Source organism: Fukomys damarensis, unplaced genomic scaffold, assembly GCF_012274545.1.
Source record: "Fukomys damarensis isolate Sample0158 unplaced genomic scaffold, DMR_v1.0_HiC HiC_scaffold_7, whole genome shotgun sequence".
Lineage (NCBI taxonomy): Eukaryota > Metazoa > Chordata > Mammalia > Rodentia > Bathyergidae > Fukomys > Fukomys damarensis.
Window position 1 is genome coordinate 5,000,199 of NW_022900919.1, and position 9,236 is coordinate 5,009,434.

Below are 9,236 nucleotides of genomic sequence, written 5' to 3' on the forward strand. Positions count from 1 at the left end.
AGAGAAAGAAATTAAAGCAATAAAGATAGGAAAGGAAGAAGTTAAACTATCATTATTTGCTGATGATATGATACTCTACATTGAAGATCCAAAAAACTCCACCAAAAAACTTCTAGACTTAATTGACAGATTCAGTAAAGTATCTGGATACAAGGTGAATACCCAAAAATCAATAGCCTTTCTATACACAAATAACAGACAGAAAGAAAGAGAAATAAGGGAAAAAATTCCTTTTACAATAGCATCCAAAAAAATGAAGTATCTAGGAATCAATCTAACAAAAGAAACAAAAGATCTCTACACTGAAAACTACAGCACTCTGAAAAAAGAAATCGAAGAGGATATAAAAAAATGGAAAGATGTCTCCTGCTCCTGGGTAGGAAGAATCAACATAGTGAAAATGGCCATACTACCAAAACTGTTATATACATTCAATGCAATGCCAATTGAAATTCCAACACTATATTTCACAGAACTAGAAAAAAGAATCCAAACTCATTCTTAGGAGCTGACCAGGCCTACAGGTTTAACCCATTCCTGTGAGACAGCAAGAATCCATCCATGATGGTGCGTCCACAGCAACCTAGCTAATTCTCACTGACCCCGTCTCTTGAAGGTCCACCATGCCAACACAGCCACCCAAGGCCCACGCTGCTGCCACATAAACCTCTGGGGGACAAAACACATTGGCAGCTGGAACCAAACCAGGCCAGTTTACAGGAAATGAGCTGGGCGAAAAGGAGAGAGAAGCGCCAAGAGCGACAGCATGAGGAAGACAGAAAAATGGCAACATCACATGACGCCATCAGGAAACAGTCATCCAGCCGAGAATGCAGGGTGATCCGTGCGTGGGGGGGGGCGGTTACAGTGAAGGCACACTGCACAGTGGTAGGAAAAGAACAGTCTTCTTCACAGACGGTGCTAAAAACAAACAATAAAGTTTAAATTGAGAGTACAGAAGATTAATTTTATCTCCATAGGTTAGTAAAGATTTCTTAAGGGGACAGAATGTAGTTAGAAATAAGAGAAGAAAAGAAAAGCCCTACAGGGAGCTAGAGTTTGTCTGGGAGATATATTTATTCTGATCCCTGTTTTTCTAAAGTGCTTTTCTAACTTTTTACATGTTTAGTCAACGCATAAGCATCAAACTATGCACAAAAACACACGTGTACTCACTCACAGAAGTGTACACGAAACTGAAGTTCACAAAGCAACCCTGTCTGTGATGTAGTTATTTCTTTTTGAGTTATATTATTTTTTTATTAAGTTTATTGGTACATTTTAGGTACACAATACAGTTACATTCATCATTGGAATCTTGTACCTTTACATGACTTATCTTGGTTCTCATTTTTCCCCATTCCTCAGCCCTCCCTTCACCCACCCTTCCCTGTTTACAAAGACATTGTTTCCATGTCTTTTTGTTGAGACAGGATCTTAAAATGTAGTCCAAACTGGCCTTGAACTCACTATGTAGTCCAGTGTGGCCTTCAACTCACTGCAATCCTCCTGCCTCAGCCTCCTGAGTGCTGGGATTATAGGAGTGTGCCACCATGCTTGGCTTCACTGTATTATCCTGATCAATTTTTTAGAATCCTGTTTGCAATCCATTCAAATGGATATGAGCTACTGAGGGGCTGCCAAACACAACTTAAAAATAATCGGTTTAAAAGAAAGCTTTTAACATAGGACTCAGAGAGAGAGAAGCAGAGTCCACACAGCATGCTGAACAGGGAGCTGGGTGCAGACCCCCTCGAGGGTGGGACAGCTGCACAGCTCTCTTAGACTTAGCTCCTGATAGAATACGGAAAAGATCTCTCCAATTCCTTTCTGCAAGGCTATGCTTTAAACACAGGCCTAAAATTTTCCACAAAGTTCCAAAGAATGGGAGCCCATTCAAATTGCTGAATCTGAATCTCTGAGGGAATAAGGCATCGTGAGTGCCAGTCAGCAGAAACAGCAAACTTCAGAATCAAGATTCAGCAAGCCCGAAGATACTGGAATTATGCTGCTGAATATAAAATATGCTTATTTAATATGTGCAAAGACACAAATGAGGGGCAGAAGGTGGGAAGAAGGACGACAAGACTGCAGAAAAAGAACTCATTTGAAAGCAACGAAAGAGAATTCCTAGAAATGGAAATCTAATAATAGAAATGAGAAATTCAATGGATGACTTCAACAATAGGTTAGGCTCAGATGAAGCGAGAGCTAGTGAACTGCAGGATGGATACGATGAAATTGCACAGACAGACATAGAAAATTTTAAAAGGATCAGCAGAGGTGAATGAGGCTGACATATGTCTAATTTGAACTCTGGAATAAAAGAAAGAATGAGGCAGAGCAATAATTGAAGGACTATCAAACAAAAGAATATACACAACATATACAATACAGTGTAACAGCAGATTTGAAGAGCAGCCAGAGTACAGTGAGTGTGGTTGGACTGTCAGGTGACAGTCGACAGAAACAATGGAACTGAGGACCCGAAAGCACTCTGAGGAAAGTCATGCAAGCACAGTCAACCTGGGGAAAAAACTACATTCAAGAATGAGAAATAACAAGTCATTCTCAGATAAACCAAAAGAAACTTCAAAAATAAGTAAGTGCCCTGCCGGCCTGTCACCACAAAAGATAATTCAGAAAGGCAGATACAGTGACTCCTCAAGTTACGACAGGCCTGGCACGTGAACAACATGGGTTAAGTAGGGTAATGGACCTAATTCTGCCTCCTTTTATCTATAGCGCGTACCCCATAAACATCCAGATCTCAGCTGTTCTGACTTACAGCCAACTTGAGCTACAACGAGCCCTTGGGAACCGACTGAGTAAGTCAAGGGTCCACTGCACAACTCATGAAGCTATTTTGGTAAAAAGGAATAATGAGCAGAGATAATCTCTAAGCTGAGTGATAATCTATTCAGATAATTCTAAAATTCTAGACAACATTAGCAAACCACTAGGAAAGGAGACAATCCACTGGAGCTAAAGGATTCTGTTATTTTTGTTGTCCTATAGAAGGAAAAGATGATAGTTAATTGTATAATTTGTTATATTAAGTACTCATTTTTAAGACTTTTTAAGTATCCAGGAAACAAATAGCAACAGATTCATCTGAGAGGAACTTTGAAATAGGGGAAACTCCAAATAATGTAAAGGGAGTGAGAGTGGGAAAAAAAAAAGTAACATGGAAAAAGAAATGAAATCAAAACATAAGATGGTAGAAATTAATCCAGTGTAACAGTAATTTTAACTTTTATTAATATACAGAAAGTTTCAGTTAGAAAACAAGAATGTGAGACCTGATTAAGAACCAAACTCCAGAAATATGCATCAGTAAAGGGGAAAAAAGACAGTCTAGGTAAGAAACACTACATTAATGATAGACAAATGACACTTTGAAGGGTGGAAGTAGATACAAAAAATGACATGTCAATTAAAAGTCTTCTTCACTAGGGAGATATATCTAAACTCATATGCACCTAAGTAGCACAGCTTTGGAATACTTGACACAAAAACATAAGAATGCAGAAGATCTTGTCCAGACATTTTAATGATAGGTGTATCATTTCATCAACATCCATAGTTATTTTGTAAAGTGGCATTTAGTTAGTTTCATGTAAAAGAATCTGTTTATAACCTAGTGCTTCCTTTAGTATCTTCTCTATAAAATCTAGCTTCATGGCTCCAAGTCTGGAAAATGACTCAGAATGTTAGATGTATAGAGACTTTGGGCTCACCCCGTGCCATTGATCTGGATAACATAAACTGACACTGAAAACTATCAGTTTTGGAAGTAGGTTTTGAGATTACTTCAGTCTTGTCAGCAAAGAGGCCTGAGTGATTAAAAAAAAAGAATGCAGAAGAAAAAACTGACAAATCAATCACCAGCATGAAATACTTTAATACGCCTCTGTCCAGTGATGGAGCTAGTCAACAGAAAACTGGGAAGATATGAAAAGAATAAACTAACACAGTTAACTGGCTTAATCTAACATACTCATGATCATGTCCAGCTGCTCTGCTTTTGGCTCTGTGGAGCATGGGGAAACCCATGAAAAAGTAGTCTTACCAAGTTCCACAGAATTGTTATGATGGAGAATATGTCCTCTTTTCTCAGTTAAATGAGACAGCAAAAAATTAAAAATAAATGAATAGAACAGAGAAGAGGAGGAGGAGCAGAAGGAGGAGGAGGTAATAGATCTCCTGATGCGAGGCAGATGGCAGAAATTGTGTACTTTGAGACTTAATAAAAAGAGACCATATAAAAAGTATGGGCAGTGTGTGTGCCAGGAAAGCACAAGGAACAGGGCAGCATTGTAAGGTTTTGTAAGGTTCAATAACATCAGGAGTCCGAGAGCCTCAGAAAGGTTGGAGGAGTGAAGGAAGGGGTGGTCGTGGGGAGCTGAGGAGAACAGGTCTTTGCAGACCTGGGTACAGTGATGCGGCAGCAGACAGCACCTGCACCAGGAGGAAGATGGGAATAAACTCCACCCCCACTGTGCTCCCTTCCTTTGATGTTAGTCCAGGACTCCCATGAGCTACACCCAAAGAGCAGCCCGTGGGCAATGGAGTCTGACCTCTGGGTGTGTGTGGAGGCGTGCAGCATGCCCAGTTCACTTTCTTTGACTGTTTGACTTGTAACTCATGGTAACCCAATGCTGATGAGAGTGCACTTACTTATAGCGAATACCCTCAGAAGGAGTGACAGAGTGTTAACCCTTGAAAACCCCAAATGAAGTAAATGCAGGCAATAGCATCACTGGGAACTAAAACTATTAGTCGATGGGAAATTTTATAACAGATGTGTCATTCCAGTAATGCCTGAGGCCACAGATCAATATTAACATCACAGAAAAGAGACAGACAATAAGGATCTCCTGGGTGAAACAGAAAGTACACACACTATAGCATTCTTGCAAAACAATATTGAACCTGAATGTAATCAAGGGTACATCATTCTCCAGGTGGTGTGTGTGTGTGTGTGTGTGTGTGTGTGTTTAGGAAATACAGCAGGCAGAGGACCATGTCAAAGCACCACTGGCCAGGACTGATATCAGTACAATCAGACTATAGAAATGCTCCAGGGCAATTCCCCAGTTTAACTAACAACTGTCCTTTAAAATATATATATAAAAAAAAGATGAATGGAAAAACTGATAATGGGTTTGAGACATAACCTTACCATGTTTGGATCTTTTGTGGATGTTAATTTCAACACACCTGCTATTGGAAAATGTGAATACTAATTGGATACTTGATTATACTAAGGAATTGTTATTGACTTTTAGATGTATAATAATATGTCTATTTCTTAAAAGAATACATGTGTTTAGAGGTAACTATTGAACAATGTGTATTATACCTATGAATTGGCTAAAAATAACTCTGTAGGGAGAGTGTGCAGTAGGTGGAGAAATGAATCAAACAAGATAGACCCATGCATTGATTATTTTGAAAATGAGGCATCAGTACACAGGAGTTTGTTACACTGGTCTCTATGCTGCATATTTTTTCCACTATAAGATGTGTAGACAAAGACTGCATGCAGAGGATGTGAATTGTCTAACCCATGATCTCAGAACCCATATGCAACATCCAGGGACAGAGAGAAGCCAGGAGCTCTGGGATTTGGAGATGTCCACTGCAGAGCCCACCTGTGTTCCAAGGCCAAGGGTTCCGAGTCTCTGTGGGGCATTTGCATCTCAGAGGCCCCTGGGGAGAGCAGAGGAACCCCAGTTACACCATGAGGTTGATGTGGTTGAGTTTCTCACCCAGAGAGTGAATTAAGCGTGCATGTAATCTGAATCGTGACACAAATATAATTATCTCTCAAGACCCTTAGGGGAATGTGTCCCCCAACTCCTAGATGTTCAAGTCTCTTATATAAAGTATTTGCACAGAACGTAACACATCATTCTGTGTATTTTAAATCATCTCCACAGTATTTTAAAACCCAGCAGAGTATCAGTCCTGCGTAACTAGTTGTCATACTGCATTGTCCAAGGAGTGACAACAGCAGAGGTCTGTAGGTGCCATCCCAGGTCTCACTATGGTGTACATGCATGAGACACAAAGTGCAAAGCCCTCGGACAAGGAGAGATTGAGGTTCTGTGAAGGGCTGAAGGGATGCAGAGCCCTGGGCCTTCATGGCCCTGCATTTGTGTGGATTCAGTGAGGTGTTTTTAGGGTATATCTGTATGTAAGCTACACACGGCCTCCTATGCTTTAAATCACCTTCAGATGACTTTTAATACCTAAATCAATGTAAGTGATGCATACATTGTTCCACTGTATTTCTGGGGAAATAATGACAGAGGAAAAAGGTCTTCACATGTTTAAGACAGATTAAATTATTTTAAAAATTGATAGGAGCCATGAATATGGAACACACAGATACAGGACACTGACTATCATAATCATAGTAGGAATAGTTATTGTTATGAAAATAATTTCTGAACAAAAGCAAACAAGTAAAACAAAGTAAAAACTCTTCTTCTTTATGACTGCCTCAGACCTGACTATACTCCTCAAAATGATTATAAATTATGCATGACTGGGAGAGCCACAGACATTATGGCCTAAGGGTAAAGGGGCAGAGACCATGCATGGCAATAAAGGAACTGATCTAGACTTTGGCCCTAAACTTCTTGGCTCTAGTTTCTAATCAGGCAACTCTTTAATTAGGCAAGTCTAATTCAACAAGAGCTCGGGTGATTCCTTAATATGTGTGTGGCTTAAACTGGGCATCATAACTGTACTTGCTTTATATAGTTGTTGATCTGTAAGTTTGTATCTAATACAGTGTTATCATTCTTAGAATAGCATGTAACCTAGAGGAAGTGCAACACAGCCCAAGTTGTGAAGCAAGACACATCAGTTAACACTGACCTTATTCGTGAACAAAGAGATGAGAACTCAGTTAATATAAGAAGTTCTAATATTGTTGGGTGTCAGCTTCCTGCCTTGACTAAGAAAAGGTGGTGATAATGACAGTGTGTGTGCGCGTGTGTGTGTGTGTGTGTGTGTGTGTGTGTGTGTGGAGAGAGAGAGAGAGAGAGAGAGAGAGAGAGGGAGAGAGAGAGAGAGAGAGAGAGAGAAAGGGAGAGAGAGAGAGAGGGAGATCCTGCAGGGTACAGTGCTAGAGACAAGACTCTAAACAGAGTTTGTAAGGAACAGGGAAAGGGGACATTACCAGAACCCTGCAGTGGGTCCTGGTCTCCTGTGAGCCATGACAGTACAAGACAAATTGATTAATAAAGACAGGAAACAAGACTTAGAAAAGAAGCTAAGTCTTAGGCTTGATCAATGGGGTCTGGGCGGCAAAGTCAAGGGCACCCCAAGCTTGCCAAACCTTTATTTAGTACATTAGGAGTAACAGATGACTCAGAGAGTAGTGATAATCCTAGGACAATGAAGATCCTAGGTTGACAAGGAATTTATGTTGGTTAGGAATTTGCCCCTCCCCAGGTGAAACTTTTCTCTTATTACTCAGTTCTCAAGGAACAAAAATGTCTTCAGCTGATGTAATCCTTCCCTGGGGCCTCACAGCATTGCTGGACCATTGAGGTCTTAGCTGTGACTGCAGGCAAAAATGCACTTGTGTCTCATTGTGCCATGGCTAGCCTATAGGCAGGAAAACTAGGCCTAATCATAATTTAATTGTAAAATTATTTTTTCCCCAAATTATGTAGAGTTGTGTCCAACAAGAGTTCTTCCAAGTCATGGAAAGATGGAGAGTGAGCAAAAAACCAGAAAGATTTGAGTCTTAGATCCCCACCTCTACTTAGAGGAAGGACCTAATTGCTACTATTAAATTATATGAAACCCAGGTTTAACTGAAGCTACTTCACTTCAGTTGACAATTGTCTTCAGTGGTGTTTTAGATAGCATGACTATCTTCAGGGAATAGTTTAGTACACAAAAACGAGTGCCTCGAACAAACTAGTGAGTTCAGTGATGTCCTATGTACAATACCAACAAGACAATATCAACCTATAACTACACTAAACAATGAGCATTCTGAAACCAAAATAAAAACACAGTATCATTTACAAGTACTCCAACAGATTAGCATTTGCTAGGATTAGGAATACGAAGTCAGTGTGGGCAGGAGATGAGTAATGTTTTCTTTAAAAGGCAAAATGATGGAACTGTTCTGTATCTTGCGTAAGACAGTGAATCCATGAAACTCCATATGTGACAGAGTTACACAGAACTAATATAACACACTTAAATTCACGTAAATGAGTACATATAAAACAGAAGAAATTGGACAAAATCAGTTAATTATAACAATGTCAATTTCCTGGCTGTCATATTATGGTAGTCCCCATTACCCACAATGTCCCTCAAAGGCCAGACCCCAACGTTTTAGAAATGGAAGTCCTTAGATCATGTGAGGCATGCCCTTGACATGGAATCCCTGCCTTCCCCCCTCCTCCTCTCTTTGCCTCCTGGACATGAGGTAACACCAAGGATGGAACCAAAGAAACCAAACCTCTGCCTAGCACACTGGCACTTCTCACTAGGACCCACGCTGGAACTCTGGGTATACAATTATCTTTAACCAAAACCTAATCTGTGACTGTACAGGGGGGCAAAGGTAGGGATGCAAGATCTGATAGAGCTAGCAATGCTGGCCTTAGAACAATTCATGGAAACAGAAAGAAACCAGATCTACTCATCTTGATCCCAAACCAGAACACAAGAAGGAATAGTGGAGAAGTTCTCTCAGGGGTAATACCAAAGACAGTCAATTACACCATGTTTTTATTCCAAAGAAGGATCCAAGGCAGGTGGAAGAGTGGATTCATTCCTGATTCCTTGCTTCCCATTGCTCCCTCCAAAACTGCCACGAACACGTGCGTGGTAACACATGCACGCGCACCCACACACATCTCTACAGACTGCTGCATTTACGGGAAATTTTTATACCTCAGGTGGGTCTACGAGCTTCTGATAAACATACTTGGCATCTATTTTTGGATCTCATCACCCTAATGAAAGGATCACAGAATGCCTGGCAGCCAATTACTGCGTGCAAGATAAATGCATGTATTTATTCATTCTCAGTAGTGATGATTGAGAGGGAGTTCATTTCACTGTAGTCTTGCAGATGTTTAAAATATAAATGAGCCGACTGTACCAAGAAATACCACAGCCCTACCTGAGGAAAAGGGCACTGTAGATAATGAACTTGCGTTCAATTCTGTTAGCATGAGATCACCCTCCTC